At 37.0% G+C, this 27,816-nt stretch overlaps 1 long non-coding RNA gene across 1 annotated transcript; it reads left to right on the top strand.

Annotated features, from left to right (window-relative positions):
• The first annotated feature begins 4,003 nt into the window (after positions 1 to 4,003).
• Positions 4,004 to 27,592, top strand: LOC117672382 (uncharacterized). The gene is made up of 2 exons (XR_015732904.1): positions 4,004 to 4,070; positions 27,196 to 27,592. It is a non-coding gene; the product is annotated as an uncharacterized LOC117672382 (long non-coding RNA).
• The last annotated feature ends 224 nt before the right edge of the window (positions 27,593 to 27,816 follow it).

Here is a 27,816-nt window from a genome sequence, read left to right as displayed (position 1 = left end):
TTTATATATCCTAATATATAATTCCTTATATATAATTCCTTATATATCCTAATAGATATATATCCTAATACATGAATATATATAATAAAGAGCCTCCCACCGGCCAGTACGCTCTCATAGAGAGGGACTCCTCCGGGTGCTGTCAGCCAAACAGTGTCGACTGGCGACCCCTAGGGGGAGAGCCTTCTCTGTGGGGGCACCTACCATCTGGAATGAGCTCCCCCCGGAGATACGGAGGATCCCGGATCTGCACTCCTTCCGCCGTGCTGTGAAGACCTTTTTATTCCATCAAGCGGGCTTGGCCTGATCTCTTCCCTTTTTAAATACGTAAATTTTAATCTGTTTTTAAATTATAGGGGCATTTTAATTTGTCTGGGCCAAATAATTTAATTTGATTTTATCGGGTTTTTAAATTTTGTGTATTTATGTATTTTATTGTTGGCTGTTCACCGCCCTGAGTCCTTCGGGAGTAGGGCGGTATACAAATCAAATAAACCTAAACCTAAACCTAAATAAATTTATATTATAATTATATAATTATACTATAATTATAATTATATTATATATAAATAAATATATATACTAATAAATGCTATTAAAAAATCTCTATCCACAAAGACCCACACATGCGCATACCCACCCACAGAAGGAGAGGGAGAAGCAGAGAGCAGGAGGGAGACAGAGAATGAGAAAGAGAAACAGAAGCAGAAAGAGAAAGAACATTGAATATTGTCAGGCTGTTTCTTTTTAGCCCCACTATTTAAGGGATGGCTGGTATGAGCTGACAGAATAACAAAGCTAGAAAAAGTTAGGCATGCTTACCTGAGTTTGAGCATTCATCGGTGTTTCCTCCAATAATGGCAAATGTCTTATAGTATCATCAAAGCTAAAACTTGACTTTTTTTTTAAAAAAAATTGATTTATATGCCGCCCTTCTCCGGAGACTCAGGGCGGCTTACAATGCGTTAAGCAATAGCCTTCATACTTTTGAATATTTAAACAAAGTCAGCTTATTGCCCCCACAAACTGGGTCCTCAATTTACCTACCTTAGAAAGGATGGAAGGCTGAGTCAACCTTGAGCCTGGTGAGATTCGAACTTACAGTAATTGCAGACAGCTGGTGTTAATCACAATGCTATAAGTCTGCTGAGCCACCAGGCCCTAGACTTTATTCCTTAACAGTGGAGGGAAAAGTTTATTCATGCTGAAAAACACAGGAAGATAATTCTCCTCTCAATTATGATTTTAGGCACATTCCATTGCCAGTCCTTTAACCTTGCCTTGAATAGTGTCCTGGGATGCCAAAATAGAAAGTGTTTCCCCAGGGTGGATAGCGTAACAAGAAAGTTGTTGGGATATAAAAAACATATTGCATTCTTAAACCTGGTATTCCCCACAGATTATCTGGTGAGCTATTCCCGATTTCTTCCATACTTACTTCCCAGTATTTTCTTTTTGTTGACAAGCCTCCCTCCCCCCAAGCAGGCTGATTGAAAGACAACAGGCCTTTATTTATTTATTTATTAATTCAACTTATATACCGCCCTTTTCCCCAGGGGGACTCAGGGCGGTGGACAGCCAAACTTAAAACACATATAGTACAAAAGTTAAGAAAAAACTAAAATAAATTAAATCATCGGCATTTCCAATTTAAAATCCCAGATCTGCAAAATCGAAAAATTCCCAATTTAAAACCCAGATTCAATAAAATCGAAAATTTAAGAACCCCATTAAAACCATTTTAAGCTAGGCCAGGAAACTTTCAGAGTGAAGATCATCAAGACATAATAAATAATAATAAAGCAATTCCTTTCATGTTCCCAAGCATATTGCTTATTTTCAAGGCTGCTGAATGCTGTTTTCTTAATTATTGATATGGTTTTAGACTTAAAACACGACTGTTTCCCCAAAACATTTGTGCTCCAGATATCACTAAATAATTAACCATTATTAATCATTAGCAAAAATGTGCAGATTAAGGAAAAGCCCAGCAGCCACATTCTACAGTACACTTTTGGAGACAGATTTCTCTTCAGATTTTAAATTAAATCTTCCCAGAAAATTAGCCTGATTAATTTATTTCCTGCACAAGATAGCTGGAATATATTCATCTTTTAGTTTTTTCTCCCTTTCTTAGAAGTTAAAATTCTTGAAGTTGGGACTCATCACAGATATAGTATTATTCCTGCAGTGTTTCCTGACATAATCATGCAACCATCTGATAGTACGGGTTTACATGGTCACTCCAGAAAGCACTGCAAAAGAGACAGTGTTTTTGTGGTAGCATGTGCTGCCATGGTTACTTTACAAGTGAATGAAATAAATCCACTGCCATTCATCAGTCTCATAGCAACTTCAAATGCTAACTTAAATGCTATTCTTGTAGTGTTGATCATGTCATCATGGATTCACCAAGACTGAAATGCTACATTCCCAGTGGAATCTGTGGCAGAATGTCATATATTATGTGGTCCTTCTTTCAGGGATGAGTTGCCTTGACTGATGTGTATTTTTAAACCTACCTTAATTAGTAAATATATGGTCAATGCATATGTATGCATACATGCATATGTATTTTTAAACCTACCTTAATTAGTAAATATATGGTCAATGCATATGGTCAATCACTTGTACACATATACAAGTGATACTCTTTAACTTTCAAAGTGCTGCACTTTGAAGCATCTTTTCTCTTTTTCTCTTTGGAAAGACTAGTGGCTAGAGCAATAGATGGATCAGATTAAGAATACTTCCTGAGTTAAAAGTATAACTTTATAATGTATTACTTAAAGAAAGTATCTAGCAATAGTTTTCTTCTTTTGTTGAAAACAACTCCCCCATTCCTGATTTATCTATTTTTTAAAGCAGACTGGTTAGTCTGCTGCCATACCAACTCCAAATTCTTTTTTCTCCTAACCAAATGATTTTCCATCTCCAGTTTTTTTTTTTAAATCCTAGAAGAATTACTATTCAACTGGGGTGGACAGATTCTGAAAATGTTGCATGCTAATTTTCAGCAGTGAAATTGACAGTACTATTTTCCTAAATTTCTCTATCGATTTCAGTTGGGATTTACCATTAGCACAGCTTCCAGCCTTTCCTCCCATTGAAACTATATTTTTATAAAGTGATAAAGGGTTCTATTATTTATTTTTGGTTTTCATCATTACTTCTTAATCTAAAAATTAAGAAACAATGAACTAATTACTTCATGATGTTTTACTTTGGGATTCAAAGTAGAGATATGCAAGGAGTGTTCACAGATTAAGAGATGACTATAGAATGAAAAAACACCTACACCATTTTATTTATTTATTTATTTATTTATTTATTTATTTATTTATTTATTCATTCATTCATTCATTCATTCATTCATTCATTCATTCATTTAATAATTAATTAATTAATTTGAATTTACATGGCTTCCCATTCAAAACAGAACTCTGAGTGGCTAGCAATCAGTTTAAAATAACAAATAAACCAAATATTTTAAAAAGGCACATTATACTCTGGATGACTAAAAATACAATATTACGATGGGTTCACGCAGTAGTCTAGCTAGCAGATCTTTACTACTTTATGAAAGATTGACAGCGGAAGGGCCATCCAAGTCTCTGCAGATATGATATTCCAGATGAAAGAGAAGACATACTTCCTAAGTCCCAATAGTTTCAGACATTTATTTAAATATCTACTTAATTTAAATAATCCATATACTGCTCAAATCACAGCAGTCATGCTGGGCTACTATAACGCAAAAAAGTAATAATATGAATGAAATGTAAGTTGAAGTAACCGAGATATCTATCTTATTGTTATTCATGAAGAGCACCTGCTCAGCAGATCACATGGTGAGAACAAGTATATAAGTAACTCTAACAATATGTCTTGCAGTGTTTGTTTACAATCAGATGATCCTGAATATCTTGGATTTCAATGAAATTTAAAACTACGTGCCATGATAAATAATTTTCTCCCTCACCTGTTTATTACTTCATGGTGCAGGTCCAGATTATTTGTGGAATCATCCATTTCCTATCACTTCTGCCTATCCTTTAACTTCTGATAAGGTCAGTAAAGTTTAGATTGTTTAGGCAGTGAAATCTGGGGAGCCAAGAGGTATTAAAGATATTAAAGATCTAGCTCTTTCCATATTAAGGATAGACAATGATATGATCCTGTTGGCTGAAATTTTCCTGGCATTTTATGTCCTTATATTTTAACTGGTACATTGCATCATTTTTATATGCTCATAATTGTCATTTTTGGATGATTTATTCTGACCTGAGTCATGTGAATGGATGGCTATATAACTCTTATTAATAAATAAAAGAAACATTTCAGGCTCAGACAAACCAAGGGTAGAAAATCGTGTGCATTCTCTCCTACAGTTCTTGGATTTGTACTGAATTACATAATTGGCACTATGAACTTACTAGCTATTCATATAGAAACAGGAGACTGAGATTTCTAGTCATTTCTCGGCCCAGTCTAACTCACAGGGTTATTGTTGTGGAGAAAATAGGAGATGCATACTCTGTTATGCATTTTTGCTGCCTTGAGTGACTTATAAAGTAATAAATGTGGGATAAAAAAATTCTAATAATAAAAATAAAAATATGTGGGCTAAAGAATTCTGATGGATCCTGGGTGAAAACATTTTGGTAGATGAGATAAATGGGAAAGTTAATTATAAATGGACATTTATATATTTTATACAGTTTAAGGAATCTTGTAAAGTATTGCGTGGAAGACTTGCTTCAAGCTATAGTTTATATTCAAAATCTAGCAAATTAAAATGGATACTTAAAAAGACATTGGACAGCATTGAATCACTGTTCTATATTATTTTACATTGTGTGTATAATAAATTGTCCTGTTCATGGAACCGAGGCAAATACTGTGGGAGCCCCTGCAGATGAAAAGGGATGGAACCAATGTTTGCCAGTTCTTCCTTCTTCTAGTGCTCTTTGTCTCAGTGTGTGTAACTCACTGTTTCTTAACCTCAGGAACTTTAAGATGCATGGATTTCAATTCTCATAATTCCCCAGCCAGCATGTGTACTGTAAACAAATTCAGCCCAAGTTCATATACAAATAGGTTCTTGCAATGGTGGAATTCAAATTTTTTTATTACCAGTTCTGTAGGCATGGCTTGGTGGGCATGGCAGGGGAAGGATACTGCAAAATCTCCATTCCCATTCCACTCTGGGGCCAGCCAGAGATGGTATTTGCCGGTTCTCCAAACTACTCAAAATTTCCACTACCGGTTCTCCAGAACCTGTTGAACCTGCTGAATAGCATCCCTGGGTTCTTCTATTTCTATAGATAGAAACACAGGGTGGCAAAGCACATAGCATCAAACTAATCAAAGGGAGATAAGAGATTTTAGTTAGCATACACAGGTTAAATGTCAAGGTAAAAGGTTTTTGAAGATTTTTTTTGTTCAGCACTGAAGTGACTCGAAGCTGAGTCTTCATATTCTCTCAGACTCCACCCAAGCTCTGGGTACTAATTGGTCCTGATATTAGCTTTGCAAGGCATGGATTACAGAACAGAAAATGGGAACTCTTTATAAAGGTAGGGAACTTTTGATCTTCTTAATAGTTCCAATCAGCCTGGTGAAGAATCCTGGAAATTGTAGATTGATTGGTACCTTCTGCAAAACCACAGTATCTTCACTTTGTCCTAACATTCAATTTGCCCATGACATAGTGTAATGATGTAACATATGGCTTATGCCTTGATGTGTGCCAAACTTCTTGTCCTACTCATTTTAGGGTTTTTTGTTTCCTTATTTCAAATGAAAAGGGAAGCTGCTTGCTTCAAAGCAGCAATCTGAAGCCTAACCTATATTTCTAACAAGGATTCAGAGATTCACATAGACCTCATGGGCACTCTTAGGAAATAAAATACTGGGTGGCTGTTGCCTGATTTTTGGGTTGCTTTCTGATACATAGATACATTGCAATTGTCCACATTCACCTTGGTAGTTGTCCTGAGTGCTTATTTCAGCTTCCCCTCTTTCTAAAGACTTTACAGTTTAAGTGCTCTCCACCATTGCAAGATTAATGCTGTCTTTGATGCCAACAGCACTGCTTCTGCTAAAATGTCAACATATCCATCTTAAAAAGGTACATATTAACAAACAAATAATTTTGTGCAAATGCTACATGCACACACTCAAAGCTACACATGTTTCTGCTATCCCAGCTTGGATCCCCTAGTCTAAAATTAAGCTTATTTATGGTTTTCAAATAATGGCAGTATCTCATATAGCGCAGCATGCTGAAAACTACTACTATTGCTATTAGAATTCCTACTATGAATAATAATAAAAAATCACTGTGCATTAGTCTCTGTTTAACATTCTATCTTCATGTACTGCCAACAATGTTAAATTGCTTGAAACAGCAGAACAGTCAAGCAGTACACAAATTAAGTTACAAAGTAATCGGATTTCAATCACCGAATATGCACAGTTCAATTAAGTTATTTATTGAAATGTTTGTCTTAGCTGTGGAATTCTGCATATTTATTGCCATTCTAAATAAGTCTTTTCTTCCTCTCATTAAAATATCCTGATGCAAAAATAAAATGTAATATTTTGTTTCATAATTCAGGTTATGTTATACCCTCTGGTATTTAAACAGGAACAAAAAGTCAATTACCTAGAAATTTGCCAATGGTTTGATTAAGCACACATAATCAAAAAAGAATAAATTGCACTATTTTTCCTGAAGGAAACTCTATTAAAAAGTGTATTTGGGGCAATTTTTTATTCTAGATTTCCTTTTAAACTTCTTCATTCATGTGTTAAAATAAAAGTACTGATCAGTACTAACCAATTCAATCTAATGGAGAAACCAAAACATTCAGCAATATTGCTTTGTAGGCCTAGAATCTTATTACTAGATTATATTGTCTGAGTTCCACTGAAAATACAGAAAGATTACTTTGGGGCAAAGAACTGACATAACTTTACTCCACGCACAATGTTTTCTACTTTGCTAAATGGTGTTTGGGGGCTAGGAACAGAATGATTAATGAGTTGCAGGGAACTAGTGACATTTAGAGAGTTGCCAAATCAAGTATCTTAGCCCAAATCTACCATGTAACAGTGCCGTAAATTATAATGAATAATTTAGAACAGCAAGGTTTAATCTTTACATTTATAAATGATGGATTTAATGGTATGAAAGAAAAATGACAATTACCTCTACCTAAGAATGCATTTTCCTGGGGAGCATTAATTCTTCCCATTGTTGATGTGCATTTCCAAGTATGCTTCAGCTGGGCAAATTTTATATTTTGTATTTTTAAATAAATAATCCATATTTCAGTCTCTTTCTGTCCAGCTAATCTATTGTTAGACCACCTCCAGCATCATGATTGTCCCTTTTGGGTCCCAGGCCAACTGTCAGAACCAGGTCTTCACGATCTTGCATAAGGCCAGAAGGATGGGAGCCAATTTCATCTCAGGGTGTAAAATGTTCCAAAGGAACAGGCCATGGCAGAGAAGGCTCTCTTCCTGGGCACTGCCAACTGGATTTCCTTGATGGCACAGTGGTTAAGTGCAGTATTGCATGCAAATTCTGCTGATAGCCTGGAATTCGACCCTGACATATCCATCCTTCTGAGGTCAGTAAAATGAGGGCCCAGATGGTTGGGAGCAATATGCAAGCAATGCTGACATTGTAAGCCACCCAGAGAATGCAATAAAGCACTATGGGGTGACATATAAGTCTAAAATGCTATTGCTATGCTATCCACAGCATGCTTTCTCTACCAGCAAGGTTAGGGCGGCCCTGTCCCATAGGGATGAGGTGGTCCCTCAAGTAAACTGAACCCATGCCATGCAGGGCTTTATGTGTAATAACCAACACCTTGAGTTATACCTAGAAGCTCACTGGCAGTCAGTTCAGTTCCAGAATAGTGGTGTAACATTAAGTCCCCAAAATGGAACTCTGCACCAGTTGAAGCTTCCAAATGCTCTTCAAGGACATCCTCATGTAGAGTGCATTGCAGTATTCCAAGGGTGAGATGACCAGGGTTTGAATAACTGAGCACAGGGACTCCTGATCTAGTAAAGACTGCAACTGTTGCATAATCTGAAGCTGTGCAAAGAGTCTTCTAGCTATGACTACCACTTACTCTTTGAGCAGGAGTTGTGAATTCAGGAAAATACCCAAGTTTAAAACCGGATCTGTATGGGGTAGTGCAACCGCATCCAAAACTAAAGATATCAAAATCTTGGATCTTGAAACTCCATGCACCCAAAGCCATTTGGTCTCCCCAGGGTTCATCCAAAGGCTTTTATTCCCTCCCATCCAGGCCCCAGAGTCTCCAGGCACCATGAAAGGGTAGCAACAGCATCACTTGGGTCACCTACAGTGGATATATACAGTTGAGTATCATCGGCATACTGATGATATCTCAACTCATGGTGACATCTTCATGTAGATGTTAAAAAGGAGTGGAGAGAGTACTGAGCCCTGCAGCACACCATAAAATAACAGCCGTGTGCTGTGCTGGATCTCTAGTAACACCAATTGGAACTAACCTTGGAGAAAGAAACTAAACCAGCACAAAAGTGTAGCCAGCCAATAAGGATACCATGGTTGATGGTATTGAAGGCTGCTGAGAGATCAAGGAGAATAAGAATGGTTTCTCTACTGAGCAGGCTACTCCACTAGCTTGCTCTCATCAAGATCATCCACAAGAGCAACCAAAGTTATCTCTGTCTCATACCTGTGCCTGATTCCTAACTGGAAGAGATAATTCATTTCATCCAGGACCCTCTGTAGCAATACCTTTTCTACTGTACTACTTCCATAAAAAGAGAAAATGGGACACTGGATGAAAATTTCTTAAAAGGCCCCAGGAACATTGTCTCCTGCAATGAAGAATTTATCACTGCCTGGACCCACCTGCTAGTCACCATCTGGAGGCTTTTACCAACCATGATGGACAAGGATCTAATTGACAGATGATTGAACTGACCTCATCAAGGACCCCATCCATTCCTCAGGTCCAACAGAACTGAACTGATCCCAGGTAACTGGGCAAGACTTTTCCTCTGCATCTCACATGGACCTGCGCCATGCATGCGTTCAGCTACAGACTTTAACCGTCTGGTATTGAACAAATTCATCTGCATGGTCCTGAAGATGATCACCTGGGTCCTCCTGACCCAGGAGGGACCAGGTGATTCAGAACAGGGTGGCTGGATGACACTCTACAGATGCAATAAGGGCAGAGAAAATGGGCTTAATAGTGGCTCTAAATCATGTACAGTTGAATCATCCTTCATTTTCTCTAGCAGCATTCTAGCATCTCTTAATCCTTTTCAGAACTCACAGCTCCTCTGTGAACCAAGATGATAATATCTGGTGTGTCACCACTATCTTGAGTTCGACTCATGATGATCTGGGTTAGGCCTGTGAACTCTATGGTGGTCATGAACTCCTGGGCCATTGGCAGATTGAACTCCCCCAGAACCATGACAGATGACAAATGTTTTTCTGAATTCCGTGGGCAAGGAAAATGACATGTTAATTAATGGTTTGATCCCGACTTAGGAAGAATCATCTACAGGGTGATTAAAAAGATGCATGTATGCGGGATGGGAATCAGCTAAGTATTTTTGTACCCAGCAACTAAGGAAGTCACCAGCTAAAAAGATAATCTGACTAGGAGTTGACAAGCACATGGACATGGTCTTTCTCTCCTTCCCCTCCACTGAATAAAATTCATTAATCACTTTTGGTCCTCCCCAGAAAAAAAACCCTTGATGAATACACCTCACATTATAATAATTTAGTATGTACAGACAGAGTAATTAGTAGACTCTGTGGACATATTAGAATATCAAAGGCCTATTGTGCAGTTAATTAACTGCATGCAGAACTATGTAAAGTTCTTTGCAGAACAAACTTGACTTCAACTTGCTGATCTATTAGGGCATTTTGTTCAAAAATATTTTTTTTCCTGCTGAATGCCAGTTCCCAGAATTCTTAGCTAGCCTGACCATCAAAAAGCAGCAGGAATAGTCTATCTGAGCATAAAAAAGTTTTGGATAATATTAATATTATAAGCAGAATTATAAGGGATTAGATATAACTCCATCCCTTGCTTCTTATGGTCATTTTTAGAAAGGTCCAATGATGCCATGATTAAGTTTAATTTACACATAATTAATAGCTTGTGGATTTCCTTTCTCTAATAAATTGAGCATAGGAATCTTTTAACAGGAGGATTCACATATATAGACACACTATATTGCCTCATCCCAGATTTTGAGAAGCATTCTTACAATCAGTTTATAGATATCTCCTAAATTATGTTAATCATTTATCTTATTTTAAGAAGTTAGTAGAAGACAGCATGCTTTATTTTAGCATTTCTGTTACTACTGTTACTACTACATTCATGTCAGAAGCCCCTACCAAGGGGCTTCTGGGTTGAAAAGATTAGCTGGTGATATCACCGTTATCCAGGAGACACCCAAAGAGGCTCCTTTCATGACCCTTTATTTTCCCACTGAAGTGGTACCTATTTATCTACTTGCTTGGCATCCTTTCGAACTGCTAGATGATTAGGAGTTAGGGCAAACTGATGGGAGCTCATTCCATCACATGGCTCACTCTTGGGTTTTGAACTGCTAAGTTATTGACCTCTCAATGGTCTTTTGACTCAGCATTCTAACCACAGGAACCACTGTGGCTCCTTATTTCTGCTACAAAAACACTAGAGGAAAGGGAGAGAATGAAAAATAAAAACTTGTTTGATGATGAGCAGCACTTGGATCATGTTGGATTATAAATGTTGCAGTTAGGCATCTCTTCTGGTGCTTTATATTCTAAAATTCCTTAGAAAACCAAGGAGCACTTTGGGACTGATGCACAGTGAGAAACTGCATAGGAACAATCCAATCTAATGCTTCCACCACAAAACCATTTTAAACTATGAACAAGGGCTTCATTGAACTACCCATCAGATGCTCAGGCGAAAACAGGAGTTCTATCTCAACCTTATAGGATCTATTAGTCATTTGGGGCAGATAAACAGCTCTCACATACTGGGAAGGAGGACCGGACAGCACCGGTGATCGCAAAGGGGTGCAACTGAAGAAAGGTGAAGATTTAAATAGATGACCCATTCTAATGTGCCTTAGGATAATTCAAACATATTTCCATGCATTTTCTAGAATGTACCCTCAACGTTATGATATAAATAGAACATAGTGCTATCAGTGTTATGCAGGGGACTACAAGAATCACCAAAAAAAAAAAAAAAAGCTTACAGATGGGTGATTAACAAGGCACAATTGTTCCCTTCCTCAAGCCAATTTAACTGATACTACAATTATGAGATCTGTTTGACACATCATTTACCATAGTTACTAAAATTATCATTTACAAATATTCCATAATATTAATTTCCCATGGCAGTCATTTTGAATTAATTGCATGACAAATTAATTTATGTTTTGTGTGTTTAGGAAATCTCAAGATTTCAGTGATCAATAGATATCTGATGCAAAGTTGTTTTATACTATAATTTGATTACAGAATTTAAACATACTGATTTCTTAGGTATTATACATCCAGATATGCATCCAGATCAGTGGTGGGTTGCTCCCGGTTTGGCCCGGTTCGGGCAAGCCAGTAGTGGTGATGATATGACATCAGCAAATCGGTTCTCTATGACTGTGAGCTGGGCCCTCCCGCCCGCCCCCGCTTTATACCTACCTTTACTTGTCATTTTTTAGCCCAGCTGATAGGCGCGGCAGAGTGGATTGCTGTGCTTCAGCTGGGCAGAAATCTAATGTGCTTTCATGGAGCACAAGTTCAGCGTGTGTGCGAGCGCCATGAGCACGCAGGCGGCGATCACACGCAAAGCGCAAGCGGGAAGAGAACCAGTGGTAACACCGGTTGGAACCCACCACTGATCCAGATATCTTAATACAGAGCTCTATTCCTAAACCACATGCTTTTAGTATCTTAGCACCTCAAATTGATTATACATAAAGAGCCATTTGTTTAAGAGGAGTGTGTGGCAACTTAGGGTTGACTATAACTCTCAGCATCTTTTATTATTGATTTTGCTGGCTGGCATAGGAATTAGTTTAAGCAATGTATGCTATCAACAACTCAATATGCGAAATAGGTGTGATTGATGCATATATTTGGTAGAAGTTAAAACATTTAGCAATACACTTAGACACAGGTTATCTTATTAAAACTACACTGATTAATACTTGAGGAAAAACTTATGCTAAGTCTTAGGCTCTCTTCAAGCTAAAACTCATGTTCCCTTCTTATAAAGAGTTCTCTGACAAAAAGCACATAGACATTGCAAAATAGGATTTTTTTTTTCTATTCAGGATGAGTGGAGATTTAAACCTGATTGCTTTAAAGGTACTTATAAGTCCAACAATGGCCTCCAATAACTGATTCCAAATACATCTTTCACAGTGCAGGTCCACAGAACATGTACTAATAGTGACATATCTTCCATGAGATGAGAAGAATAGGAGGTAGTGTTTCTCCATTATGGCCTCTGTGTTATACAACATCTTGACCTGACGTAGATCTCTTTCTGGAAGCTTTTGTGGTTTAATTGATTATTTCTGTATGCTGTTTTTTAAAGAAATTTAAGTTTAATTTTAAATTAATTATTGATATTTACCCTGGATGCTTTATTGTATACTGTGAATATTTTAATAATTTATTGATTATGTTGTGAACCACCAAAAGTCTTACAAATTGCGGTTGTCTAGAATTTTATAGGTAAATATAAAAATATGACTTATAGCCCTCCATCTCTTTGTTATACATGATCATGATGTAGTACCACTTATGAGCAATTAAAAATTTAATTGATGGGATTAGCCATAAACATTTCCAGCATAAGTGATTCTTCTGATGAAAGAACATAATGATTCAAAGACCTTGCCAGAAGGTTTAATTGCCCACCTAGGTAATTTCTAGAGGGTTAGAAGAAAGAAGAAACATAGAAACACAGGTATAAGAGCAATCAATATAAAAAGGATTAAGAAAGAATGTACAAAGACGGGGAAAGAAATCATACTTTTGCTGGATAGAATATAGTTTAGAATGCATATCTGATAAAATCCCAACAGAGCTAGAAGCACAAATATAGCATATAAGTAGAGCTGGAAGGGATGTGGTGGCTTGGTGGCAAAGACGATGAGTTTGTCGATCGAAAGGTCGATAGTTCAGCGGTTTGAATCCCTAGTGCTGCGTAATGGGGTGAGCTCCCGTTACTTGTCCCAGCTTCTGCCAACCTAGCAGTTCGAAAGCATGTAAAAAATGCAAGTAGAAAAATAGGAACCACCTTTGGTGGAACAGTAACAGCCTTCTGTGCACCTTTGGCGTTTAGTCATGCCAACCACATGACCATGGAGACGTCTTTGGACAGTGCTGGCTCTTCGACTTTGAAACAGAGATGAGCACCGCCCCTTAGACTTGGAAGCAACTAGCACATATGTGCGAGGGGAACCTTTACATTTACCTTTAGAGCTGGAAGGATGCTGGAAAGAATGGTGTGGCTTCCCAACATAACCAGGGTATGCTCAAGATATGTTCCTTTACTACAAGAACATGTGAACATTGATCACCAATCCTCCCTACCTTAATCATTAGGTCTGTAGCCTGACAGCCACAAGGAAAGCAAAACTATTTCAAATCTATTTCAAATAGCACAAATGAAATAAGCAGGCACAAACAACTCACACAGAAAAAAAAAAAGTTTTAACCTCCAACACCAGTGGGTTCAGTCTTAGCAATTTCAAGATGTATGAACTTCAACTCCCAGAATTCCCTACCCAGGATGCTAGGAATTAAGAAACACAGAAATAATACTGAACAAAAGAAGAACTAAGGTTTAGCAAAAATGGAAGACTTACAGTTCAGCTAATGAATCAATCACAAAGCAAGGTCACAGCAATTGTAAAGAGAACCAGGATTATTTGAAGACTGAGCACATATACAGATAGTCCTTGACTTACGACCACAATTGAGTCCAGCATTTATGTTGCTAAGTGAAAAATTTGTTAAGTGAGTTTTGGCCCATTTTACGACTTTTCTTGGCACCTTTGTTAAGTGAATCACTGCAATTGTTAAATTAGTAACATGGTTGTTAAGCGAATCTGGCTTTTCCATTGACTTTGTTAGTCAGAAGGTCAGAAAAGGTGATCACATGACCCCAGGACACTAAAATTGTCATAACAGTTGTCAAACATTTGTATGTAAATCACGTGACCATGGGGATGCTGCAAAGGTTGTAAATGTGAAAAATGGTAATAAGTCATTTTTTTCAGTGTCGTCGTAACTTTGAATGGTTACTAAATGAACTGTTGTACTGTATTGCTTCATAAGGAGATCTTGAAGCTGAGACAAGCAAACAGACAGTCATATTCATTAGAAAATGGAGCATTACTTAAAGTAGATCTCTAAGCCCTGGTGTTTCCAATATTTAGGCTTCTGGAAATTGAAGTTCAGTAATGAACAGAGGGCTGCTAATTGTTTCTTAAGAAATTGAATAGGAGCAAAGAGTTCTTTACCTGGGTACCTACGAAACCGTCTTTTGCCACCAATAGCCTCCCACCGACCAGTTCGTTCTCACAGGGAGGGACTACTCAGGGTACCGTCAGTCAAATTATGCCAAATGGCAACTCCCAGGGGGAGGGCCTTCTCTGTGAGGGCTCCAACCCTTTGGAATGAACTGCCCCCTGAGATACGAAATATCCCTGATCTCTGTGCTTTCCGCCGTGCCCTCGAAACCCTTATGTTCCAACAGGCAGGGCTAAACATATGAACATGTGAATGTTTTTAAAATGTTATCTAATTTTAGGTTCTATTTAATTGGGCCAAACTATGTTATAATAATAATTTTAATTAGCAATTTTATGATGTTTGTGTATCTATATTTTTCTTGACTGTACACCGCCTTGAGTCCTACGGGAGAAAGGCGGTATAGAAATTAAATAAATAAATAAATAAATAAATAAATAAATAAATAAATAAATAAATAAATAACCTGCAGTTGTTCTTTTTGAATGTTGAATGGAGCATGCACTCACCTGACTGTAAATTGCATTCAAAAGAATACATTCCATTTCTAAATGCCTATATCAGATTGCATGATTCACCAGTTAGTCTGGCCTGAAGTACTTACGATTCTCATGTAGAGTGAAGATGTTCCTTTCTTTTATTAATGAAATGCTACACTGAGTATAATACTACTTTTATCACTAATAGTGTTTACCTTGACCAAGCTAATTAGCCACGTGTATATTCATTGAGTCAACACTAGAGGCCATGCTTGTTTTTCACTGTTAGTTTTAAATTCTACACTTCTATGGAGTCTACAGAAGCAGAGACTCTTAAAACAAACATCTGAGGCTCTTGTTGAAAAATATCTTTCAATTTGTCCAATGTTAAAATATTTTGTTCCATTTTGTATTAGTAAGTAGAATTTAAGTGTTCTTCTCCTTTAGTTGTAATCTTTAGTTCTTTCTGGTTCTCTCTATTGCTCAACCTTCAAAATTTCATCCTATCATTTTTTAAAAAGAGAGTTCAAACAAAAATATTTTCCCACAGAGAGAATTCCTTTTAGTTAAATTCAAAATCTTAGTTGAATCTAGCTAGATTCTTAGTCTATTTGTAATTTTTCAAAATCAAAATTCTAAATCCCCTTTTGCTGTATATTCCAAAATATGATTTAATATACTTATTAAAACGTATTATGATACCCAGCTGTATATCTCCACCCCTCATCAGTTCAGTGATGAGGGGTGGAGCAGTAGATGTGATGTGCCAGTGCCTGGATGGGAGTCAACAGGCTCAGACTTAACCCAGACAAGACCAAATGGCTCTGGGTATTGCCCCCTAAAGACTATGTCGATTGTCCATCCTTGGTTCTGGGGTGTGAGAAAGTACCCCCCTCAGAACGGGCTTGCAATTTGGGTGTCCTTCTAGACTCACAGCTAAGATTAGAGCAACATCTGACAGCTGTGGCTAGGGGGACTTTTGCACAGGTTCGTCTGGTGCACCAATTGCGACCCTACTTGGATCAGGAGGCTCTCCTCACAGTCATTCATGCCCTTGTCACCTCACGGTTGGATTATTGCAATGCGCTCTACATGGGGCTCCCCTTGAAAAGTGTTCAGAGACTACAGTTGGTCCAGAATGCAGCCGCATGAGTTATAGTGGGTGCGCCTAGATACATCCACATTACACATTACCCAATTCTCCGCGAGCTGCACTGGCTCCCTATTGGTCTCCGGGTGCAATTCAAGGTGTTGGTCATTACCTTTAAAGCCCTATACGGCTCAGGGCCAGGCTATCTTCAAGACCGCCTTCTACCACATAGCTCCCAGTGATCTTACCGGTCGCTGGGAGCTATGTGGTAGAAGGTGGTCTTGAAGATCCGGTAAGATCCCACAGAGTCAGTCTCCTCCGGGTCCCCTCAGCTAAACAATGTTGGCTGGTGGCCCCAGCTCTCTGGAACCAATTACCTCCTGAGGTCCGGACCGCCCCCACCCTATGGGCCTTCCGCAAAGTGGTGAAGATCTGGCTCTTCCGGCAGGCCTGGGGCCATTGATCTCGTTATAATGATCTTGCGAGATCCAGCCACGAATTGGAGTGCATGTGTTTTAACATTTTTAAAGTTTTAATGTTTTTCTTTTAACATTTTTTATGGATTGTTCTCATTGTTTTATTCTTTGTTGTAAGCTGCCCAGAGTCCCTTTGGAGTTGGGCGGCATAGAAATGCGACAAAATAAATAAACTTAATCTATTTAAAACTTCTTTTGTGGTTAACAGTTTTCAAAACTGACCCGAAAATGAAATATATGAACTCAGTATCCATTGAGAAGCATCAACTGTGGTTTGAGCAAAAATGGCTGTTCCTTGCCTGTTTTGTGGCCTCCTTGCAACAAGTAAAGCTCTGGAGCTCTCTTAAATCCTTTTCTTGTCCAGAAAAGAAATTATGAAGAGGCAGTATACTTGCCTGTTTTTCATTCTGCCAGTCATTGACTCTGCTGAAAATGGAGTTTGCCATTTCCCCGAAGTCCTCTGTTTTGGGAAATTGAATGCAGTGTACTATATATTCCAGCCAGCAGATAGCAATAGCAATAGCACTTACTTATATACTGCTTCATAGTGCTTTTAGGCCCTCTCTAAGCAGTTTACAGAGCCAGCAGATTGCCCCCAACAATCTGGGTCCTCATTTTACCCACCTCAGAAGGATGGAAGGCTGAGTCAACCTTGAGCCTGGTGAGATTCAATCTGCCAAACTGTTGGCAGCCGGTAATCAGCAGAAGTAGCCTGCAGTACTGTACTCTAACCACTACGTCACCGTGGCTCTTATGATAGCAGGCATGTTTCCTTTTTCTGCCACTCCAATTTTAAAGAAATACAAAACTTGATATAAATGGGAAATTTTCCTTCTAACAACAATTTCAGCCAGAAGGATGAACATCATACCTTTTTTGTGTGATTTCACCCTAGTAGGAATTTCAGTGTCGGATCTCTGTGGAAAAGTTGAACAATGATTCCTTCCTTCCTTCCTTCCTTCCTTCCTTCCTTCCTTCCTTCCTTCCTTCCTTCCTTCCTTCCTTCCATTCTCTGTGGCAAAGCAGGCTTTTTCTTTTTGCAAGTTCACCAAAGCTTTTTACAGAAGATTTAATATATATGGCTGTCCATGAAAAACATTATTGTTTTTCCAATATACATACATTCTTTTGGCTTATAGATAGCTGTGCTGACTCATCTCATAGCCTGATTTTCAAGAGCTATAGAGCCATATGGTGTTCATATTTCTAAGGGAAACTACTATATAATAAGAATTTGGCTGCTACATCTTTGCTGGATCATAACTTATCAGTTGCTGGTACTTCTACCAAATAAATACATTAATCCACTTTAGCTTGGAAATAATTAAAGCTGTTATGTGATGTGGTTGCAGTGGAACATATTTCATCAAGTGTGAAATGAGGCGTAGTAGCATACAGAGAGATAATGCTCGCCTCACGCTTTGGGATTATAAGGTCTTGCTTTCATTTACTAAAAATATGCAGAGCACAAGAATCCTCAAAGCCAAGGTCTATAGCAGTTAAGATCAGAAATGAAAAAAAAAAGATAGGAGGGAAAATCTAAAAAAACAACCCCAAATGCTAGATAAAATAAGTTACTCTTTGAATGTTTTCCCCACCGAGTCAAATGAACTATGGACTTGGGATATATTAATATGTGCATGATATATGCAATTTAAATTCTTTTATCATTTGCATTACATTGGGAATTATTAAGATTTGGTTAGAAATTAGGATTAGACTATGCTAAAGACGTTACTATCCTCTTCAGTCATTAAGTTTAATAAAAATGTAAGCAAATAATAATAATAATAATAATAATAATAATAATAATAATAATAATAATATATTTTTAAAAGGCCTCCTTTATTTACTTCCTTAATCATTGGTTCTTCACTTTTCTGGATGTAATCATTCAAGCTGCATTTTTCTTCTTCCACAGTCTGCTTTATTTGTAGGAGTCCTTGACCACCCTCTGCTCTTGGTAAATATAATCGGCCAACATCACTTTTAGGGTGCAAGGCATGATTCATTGTCATAAGCTTCCTTGTTTTTCTGTCCAAATTGTCTAACTCCATCTGGGTCCAGTCAATTATTCCTGCAGAGTATCTAATCAAAACAAAAGCAGAATATAAGAAAGAAGTAATTGAGCAGCGAGCTGAAAATTGGAAACACAAAGCTCTGCATGGCCAATACTTGAAAAATATTGAAGGCAGAGCTGACCAGAAACTAACTTGGAACTGGTTAAGATCAGGAGTACTGAAAAAAGAAACAGAAAGCTTTATTTTGGCAGCTCAAGAACAAGCCCTAGCCACAAACTGCATGAAGGCAAAAATTCAACATGTTACCACCAACAGCAAATGCTGCCTATGCAATGAGAAAGATGAGACAGTCGACCACCTGATCAGTGGGTGCAGCAAAATTTCACAAACTGACTACCTACAACGCCATGACCATGTTGCTAAGATCATTCACTGGAAATTGTGCCAGAAGTTTGGATTTGAGTACAGCAAAAACCACTGGGAACATCAGATTGAGAAAGTTTTAGAGAATGAGAAACTCAAGATTTTGTGGGACTTTAGGATTCAGACTGACAGGCACTTGGTCCACAACACACCTGACATAACAATAGTTGAAAAGAAAAAAGTATGGTTCATTGACATTGCAATACCTGGTGATGCACGAATTGAAGATAAGCAGCAAGAAAAAATCACAAAGTACCGGGACTTACAAATTGAAGTTGAGTGACTGTGGAAAAAGAAATCGTGTGTTGTCCCAATTGTAATTGGAGCCCTTGGAGCAATACCCAAAGGGCTACCACGCTATTTAGAAATTCTAAAATTGCCGGACTTGAACATTTTGACTCTACAAAAAACCACCTTACTCGGAACAGCTTACATCCTCCGACGATACCTTAACAGTTCCTAGGTCCTTGGTTAGGATTCGAGCTGCTGAGCTATTAACCAGCCTCAAAGGCTGTGAATCTCACTAAAGATTAACCAATAATAATAATATATTTAATAATAATAATAATAATAATAATAATAATAATAATAATAATAATTTACTAATAAAACTTTTTAAAAGGCAAAAATAATTTTAATTTAACTTAAAGAATTTGGTTGAAGACTCTTAAGTTTTTTCCTAAAGGGTGGGATGAAGCTTAACTCCCAAGAGAATGCATTCCATAGGACAAGAATGAGTTCATAGACTGGGAACAATGTTCTCTGCATATGTTCTTAAACTGGAAGAATCCTGAAGAGTGGTCAATGAGACAGTCAAAGAGTTTACTTCTAAAAATAGATTTAATTGTATAAAGTGAAACAAAATTAGGTTTCTGGGGAAAATGTAGTGGACTGAAGATGGCTTTGCAAAATGCAGAGCTGATGAATGTGGCAGAATGAAGAACTGGGGAATTCCTGTCTGGGCATGGAAGGATTTGAGACCAACCACAAATGGTCCCAAAAGCTATAATGCAACCTTTTTGAATAGAATAGAATAGAATAGAATAGAATAGAATAGAATAGAATAGAATAGAATAGAATAACCGAGTTGGAAGGAACCTTGGAGGTCTTCTAGTCCAACCCCTTTCTTAGGCAGAAAACTCTATACCATTTCTTGAATATTTCCAAGTTATTTTGTTTGGAAGTGGCCTTCTTGTATATCATAGGCAGATTATCCTATCATTTTGTTCCAGATGTCAGTTGTACAATTTCAGTGAGCACATTTGGCTTTAGTTGATATAAAAAAACAAGATTTGTATGTACTTTGTGGAAAAACATGCAAATAGTTGATGCCTTAATCTCCAGTGCAGATTTCTGTTGTTTCTATCTTTCAAGGAACAAAAATCCTTGGTAACATAGCTCTTATTGCATCATTGTACTAGTAAGGCAATGAATATTGGTGCTTTCTAGTACTTTGTGAAAGAGGAATTGTGTCAGCGTTCCAAGTAATGTGCCCATAGAAAGGAGAACTTTGAGGCAGGCAAGTTCCTCAAAGAACGGTTTATTGGAAACATCATATTGGCACAATTAGTAAAAGCTAACTCTAAAGTTCCTGTGACTTTCACCTAATTAAAAAGTAAAAGTTTCCCCTTTCTTCCCAAGTTATTGGTCACACTGTCCAATCCAATTGCTGGCTGGCTGGTTGCTTGGTTGCTGACTCTTCCTCTTCCTGCTGTGTGAATGTCCTTGGTTCCCACAGGAAAGCTTTATTGCTTTGGCTACAAAGCCCCATCTAACTATTTTCCCCTTCCCTCTTTTGTGTGGCAATCCTGAAGCTTCCAAGATGGTCTCAGCCAGGTTCACTTCAGCAATTGACAAATTGCTTGATTCTACTGCATGAAAACATTACATCTTTACAAGACATTATTTAAGTCTACATGCTAACTTCAATATAATTTGGAATCTTCATTCTCATATATTGTGGGCTGGGTGACTTGGGCCTGTCACTCCCTCTCAATCCAACTCACCTCACAGGGTGGTTTTTGTGGGTAAAATAGGAGCAGGAGGAGGGAGCATGAGATATGCTATTATTTTTGTAAAAATAATATAGGTGGGATAAAAAAATATGATCAAAAACAAATTTAGAGTTCAGATTTGTTAATTTGTTTGAAATTTCTCAGTAATAATTAAATATGTAGATTAAAATTCAGTACTCTATAACCTTGTTATTTTTCAGGCATATGTTTCTCTTCTGTGTTCTAATTTCCATTTTACAAAGATGTCTTTAAAAACTTTGATAGGTATGGAAACAGCTTCATAAGGCTGACATAATAAACAGACTTCATGCTGTTTACACAACTGTACACTTTACACTGTGAAAAGCTCACTTGAGAATGAAAGTAAAAGCCAACTACATTCAAACATTATCCTTTTAATAAAAGTTCATTTAGCAATAGAGACCAAAGAGCAATTAATTCACACTATTCTCTATATTATATTCTCCAGCCAGCTACTGAAGATGTTTTTTTTTTGTAACCACAGATTGATTTGATCTTTGAGTAGTGTGTTGGGACCCTTCTCAAAAGCTTGAGTCAAGTAAAAAATAAATAAATAAATTGATTTGATTTAAATTGAATTAACACTAAATGCAGTTTATATTATTGATTACTCTCCATTTCCTTAATATTTTCCCCTTATGCCATATTAAAAGTTACAATTTGGTAACAAGTCTGGGAGCTCATGGGCAGGAGGGGTCACAACCAAATTTGAAACAGACCATATGTGACCTTAGCATTATTAGAGTTAAATATCACTTCATCAGCCTAAGAATACTTATGTGATGAGAAATATATTCTATTCAACTTAATGAGAATTATTGCTGAGCAAATAAAACAAATATGGATGATAAATCAAATAGGTAGCTGCCTTTTTTATAAGAACAGATCTTTTGCTTTCTTAAATGAATGGGGAAGTTGCAATCTGTTATATGTGTTTTTCACTTTACAATCTTAAGAATATACAGTAGCAATAGCGCTTAGATTTATATACTGATTTACAGTGCTTTACAGCCCTCTCTAAGCGATTTATACAGTCAGCATAATAGAGCTTATTTGTTTGGATATAGAAAATTATGTCATTATAGGATTGTATTTCATTAACCTAAATTTGGGATTTACCATGAAGGGTTTAAAAAAAAAAGAAAAGAACGGTGAGGTAACCACAGAGACCATAGAATCAGGGAGTAACATTAGTAGCAACAACATTTTTTTGCCCTTTTCAAACAACACGGAAGTTTAAAAGAATTTCACAAGAAATACTTGGAATCTGGAATGCAATAGAAAAACACAAGCATGTTTTGTCTAGGGAGATTCTCAGTCATCCAGGTCATGGTTGTCCCAAAGGTGCTTTTTAAAGAGGCAACTGGAACTGAAGAGACTTCTTGGTTGCTTCTTGAAAAAGCCTGCCTCTTTAAAAAGCTTTGGAACAAGCATATTTTGTGAGAGAAGAAAACTTGAGAGTTAGAAAATCAGATTTCAGCCAAAAATTAATTTAAACACATTTAAAAGGCAAGGAGCCAACAGGAAACAGGTGATATATAAACATTTGTATACATAATATACACATCACCCCATCTCCTGGGTTTGCTTCTTGTTATATTGAATGACAAGATTAGAAGAAAATATCTTTTAGGTGAAGCAAATACAAGGACCCTCTTATGATGAGTATTATGCTTAAAGATGCCTTGCAATTCCTTAAAACATTCCTTCCCTTGCTCCTCTCAAAAACACTTCTGTTTTTCTCTCTTACACTGAGGATGCTTGAGATTTTTGACTGAATTTCTTTTGGGGGTCCTTTTTTTTATTGAGGTGGTCAAGGACACTTCTTCTGATATTGTTTTCGGTTATATTTTTTCCCATCACTCCAAAGTCCTTTTTGGATTTATGAGAGCTTCCCTTGTGGTTTTATTCAAACATGGACGATCAGGGAAGCTACAGACTGCAAGTGAGGTGACTGGAGTGCTAAAGACTGAATATTCATGCACACACCCTGGCTACCAAGATTCTATTTTGAATGAAAATTCAAAGGCAATTAATCTTTCATCTAAGTAAATGAGAACTGGAGATGAAAAAGAAAACAGGGCATGGTTTGAACCTTTCTGTTCAAGTTGGTAACATTGGAGCTGATAGAGGCCACTGTACTTGCTACCTTCACTCACTTGATTGACTTGAAATAGCTCTTTATTCATTCCCTCAGAGGTATTCACTTTAAGTACCTGTGCAGTGAGGGTGGCCTTTATAATACTCTAAAAAAAGAAAGAAAGATAGTGTCCCTAACCAAGGACATTATGAAAGATAGGAAGATAGTAATGATAAAGATTTTACACACAAGCATAGACATAGACACACCTCAATTAAAAAATAACCTTCTAATAATAAAGAGCAATGTTGTAGTTTTAATGCTTAAAGGCTGAGCCTGAAGAGTAAGAATTTATGGCTCTCTACTTTCCCTTCCCAGGAATACTTTGGTTTTATATAGCCTGACCTGTTTTCCTGCCTTAACTGCTTTGTAATACTTTTGCTATACTCCCCCCCCCCCAATCTGCTGAAGGGATACTCTTTCCCCTAACCCCAGTGTATGGGAGAAAAAGAAATTCCACAGTCCAAAATGGCAAATCAAAGAAAAATAAGAACAAAAATGAAATAGATTTTGTAGCACCGTCTTCTGTTGCTGTAATGTGAGCTTGAGATGTGTGCCAGGGGAAAAGCTATTTCCTTCCCCACTTGGGAGTCGAAATAATATAAAGGCATTAACGGCGAATTAAACTTTATTAAAAATTTTTTAAAAAGGGATGTGAAACTTCCCATTCCATTTTAACTAGGCTCCTGTGAAAACAATCACTGTTGGAGAAAATAATCCTACAGTACCACTAAAATCATAGGCAGAATCTTAAAAATAATCTCTTCTCTCTTATGTGAAGCAATTCACATAAGAGAGCTGAGTGACTATGCAAGGTTTAACAGCCTGCTCTTGTTTGGAAATATTCTAATGTAATGAGATTCTGTACTGCACAGAAACAAAGAACTAAGTAAATCACTAACCATATGCAGAGAACATGAAAATGAGAGACAATAATATCAGGTCCAAAAACTTCAGGAACATCACAGCATTTAACTATCGGATGGATACCCATGAAAGAATGCATAAATCCTGACAGATAATTTTAGCTGAACTTGTTTACCTTTACACAAACAACAGCTCTTGAATTAGAAGTTCCTTCTTAATTCAATGTTATTTTGGCTTGTTTTTAGCTTTTCAGTTGTATCAAGTTTACTTTAAGACTCAGGGGAACTAATAAAGCCCTACTCATCTTTAGCCGATCCTTCCAACTCTGTCTTATGTTTTCCTTTCCAGAGTTTTTTTTTTTAAATCTCCCCACCTCCCATTTAGCTTGGATTTTAAAATGACATTTTTCTCCCCTAGCATAAGGCTATCATATTTTGGCTGCAAAAAAAAAAAAAAAAAAAAATTTGGCTGACCATTGCATGGCAGTAAAGAGATAATACTCTCACAAGTCTGCTGCCATCTAGTAGCTCTCCAGTTTTTGCAACCTAGGAAACGATAGCTGATAGCTCTATAATAAGAAAAGCAATGGTAAGAGAGCCAATAGAAAAGGTGCCCAAAAGATGAGACCAGCAGAGGATGGAGGTGAAAGCAGGGCAAATTTTTAAGAACAGTCAAATATAATGACTGTTTGAACAGAGTTAAAATGCTTGAGCAGAATTTTGTCTGTAGAGACTTTTGCACATCCTACAACTTTAATATTATAAAGACTGTATCCACCCTGAACTCATACACCTAGTCTATTTTCTAGATCTGCTGCATGTGGCCTTTGCTACAAATAATTGACAAAGGAATGCTCACAGACCCAAAGCCTCAAAGTTTATCAAGTATTAACTTAGAGTAAGAACCACTTTAATAAATCACTATAGGCAGGCCGATTCACAGAGGTCACCATCTGCTTATTAAAGCTTTGCTTTAATCTCTGGGCAGTGGAAGAATTTGTACTGCCTGTTTTTTTCCCTTTAGAAATCAGCTCCTTCTCCCTTTCTTTAGCTGAAGTATGGAAGAACTGAGGTAATTTGGTGACAGTATGCTTTATGTTCTTATTAATAACCGCAGCTAGGCAAGACAGCCCCATCAGGAGCTAATGACAGCAATGGCCATTTGAAGAAGGGTTAACGTATGAGGAAAATGACAATGTTACAAATGTTATTCTAGGAACTTAATAATGGGAATTGAATGCAGAAAGTGACAGGTTTAAGAATATATAAATCCAACTGCGCCCACCAATTCCTCTGCCTTAGGGACTATTTCAAAAATAGCTTTATAAACCTTATGAGTCACTGTGCCAGTTGCAGCTATGAGTAAAATAATATTTCCTGCAGACATTTGAGGAAATAATAATGTAGATGCTTCTGTTGGGAGAACAGGAACAAAATTATCTGCAGTATTTGCTGCCTTTTATGAACCAGTGAAACAGTCAATGCAGAACTTGCAGTAAGATTTTCTTTATGTGGTCACTTTGTATTATGCCAACCTTTAATTTTAACTGCTTCAGTATTCTGCCAGATTTAAAGGGACATCAAAGGGCCTAGGAATATGGCAGGGAAAGTAGGGAAATGTTTATGTCATAGTATTATGATGCAAATTCCGCTCTTTTTATGCTGCATTGTGACACTGCATGTCACAATAGTACAATAGCAATAGCACTTAGACTTATATACTACTTCACAATGCTTTACAGCCCTTTCTAAGCAATTTACAGAGTCAGCACATTACCTCCAACAATCTGGGTCCTCATTTTACCAACCTTGGAAGGATAAAACCTTGAGTCAACCTTGAATGGGTGAGATTCAAACTGCCGAACTGCTGGCAAACAGCAGTCAGCAGAATTAGCCTGCAATACTGCATTCTAACCCCTGCACCACCACGGCTCTGCACCAACTCAATACATAAGGGATAGAGCTTTTATCATGTTACATTATTTTGATGCTGAGTCTGGATTCAATGGATCACAGAATGGAAATTGACCAGCCTCAGTCTTTTATTTACTCTTTGTCTTGCACATTAATTTCTTAGAATTATAATCGTAGTGTGGATTAGAAAGAGTCAAGTGTAGTTTTAAAACTGAAGGAAGAAACTTCAATAACTTGCATTATGCTTATGACACTACCCTGATAGCCACAAATACAAAGGACCTCCCAGTTCCAGTACTAAACATTAACAAGCACAGTGAAAAAATGGGACTAAAATTAAATACGAAAAAGACCAAACTAATGATAATAGGTAGAACAATTAGCTTTAGAGTTGGCATTAAGGATACCAAAGTGGTAGATAGCTTCTGACTACTAAGATTAACTTTTAAAATAAAGAAACAAGCAGTGAAGACATATGTCACAGATTAACACTTGGTACAGAAGGCCATGGAAAAGATATTCTAATAATGTGATGTGTCTATAGCTACAAATTAGTTAGAATCATGCAAACCATAGTAGCTGCTGTGATACTCCATGAAACCTGAAGTTTTTCAAGAAGCAGGTTAGGAAGTGTATTGGTGTATTTGAACTTGGTGTTGGAGAGAAGACTCCTGAAAATACTCTGGACAGCCAAGGAAACAACAAATGGATCATCAATCAACCCAGAGTTCTCACTTGAACTACAAATGACTAGGCTCAAATTATCCTACTTTAAACATATTATACAAAGACATGGAAAAGATGAATGGCTTTGGGTATAGTAGTGGTAACTGCACTATTGGAAGAGCTGAAAGACCAGGTTAGGGACAGAACATAATGGAGAAAATATATCTATGTAGTCACTAGGAGTTGACAATGACTTGATGGCACATAATCAATAATAAATCAATCTTTCCTTTCAGACTTTCTTTTCATGTTTTCAAGTAAAATTCTAATATTGTTCTGATCTTTCATGATTATTTCTCTGTAAAAAAATGGGTTCTATTCATCTTTTGCTAAAAATGTGACCAAGTTCAAAATATGTCCTTCTTTAAATTATTATTATTATAAAGTTTACCCAGCTATGTAATATTTATTTTTTTTTCTTACAGAACTCCAGCTGGTATACTTGACAGTGTTTTGAAAGACAAAGTAATGAATTTACATGTACATTCAGAGCTGGCCTCTATTATTAGATGCACTTGCCAAGATGTTAGAATCAGAAATTAGAGACATATTTTGTACAAAGCATTTCATATTCATTTATTTACTCATTAAATCAAACACTGGACATGAATCAATGAATACCACCTAAAGGCTGCTGGATAGATTTTCCAGACAACTTCCAAATCAAATGCTTCAATATAAAGCATTGATCCAGTATACTGAAGCCTGTCCTAAATCCAGCAAATCTGTATGCAAATTTAATTCTTTCCATGACAGAAGATTTTGCATTTATTTTGCAGCCGTTATTGCAACCTTCAAATGAATTAAAGCATAATTAGCTGATTTGTTTTATCCTCTTCTTGTATATGAAAAACAATATTATTCATTCATCATTGAGGGATCTACTTCATGAAACTGATTAAGGTAAAGAAAGCCGGTGAGACCTATTATCTGAGAAAAAAAAAATAGATATTTCTGATGACATGCTCTTCCAGGTGCATTATAGCTATAAAATGTAGCTTAAGGCAAGTCCTGCTTAAGATAGTAGAGACTACTGCTTTCCCACA

This window comes from Pantherophis guttatus, chromosome 3 (assembly GCF_059756535.1).
Source record: "Pantherophis guttatus breed Tessera chromosome 3, ASM5975653v1, whole genome shotgun sequence".
NCBI classification, from domain to species: Eukaryota; Metazoa; Chordata; class Lepidosauria; order Squamata; family Colubridae; genus Pantherophis; species Pantherophis guttatus.
Note: the sequence above shows the minus strand (reverse complement) of the source record. Positions and strands in the feature narration are given on the sequence as shown.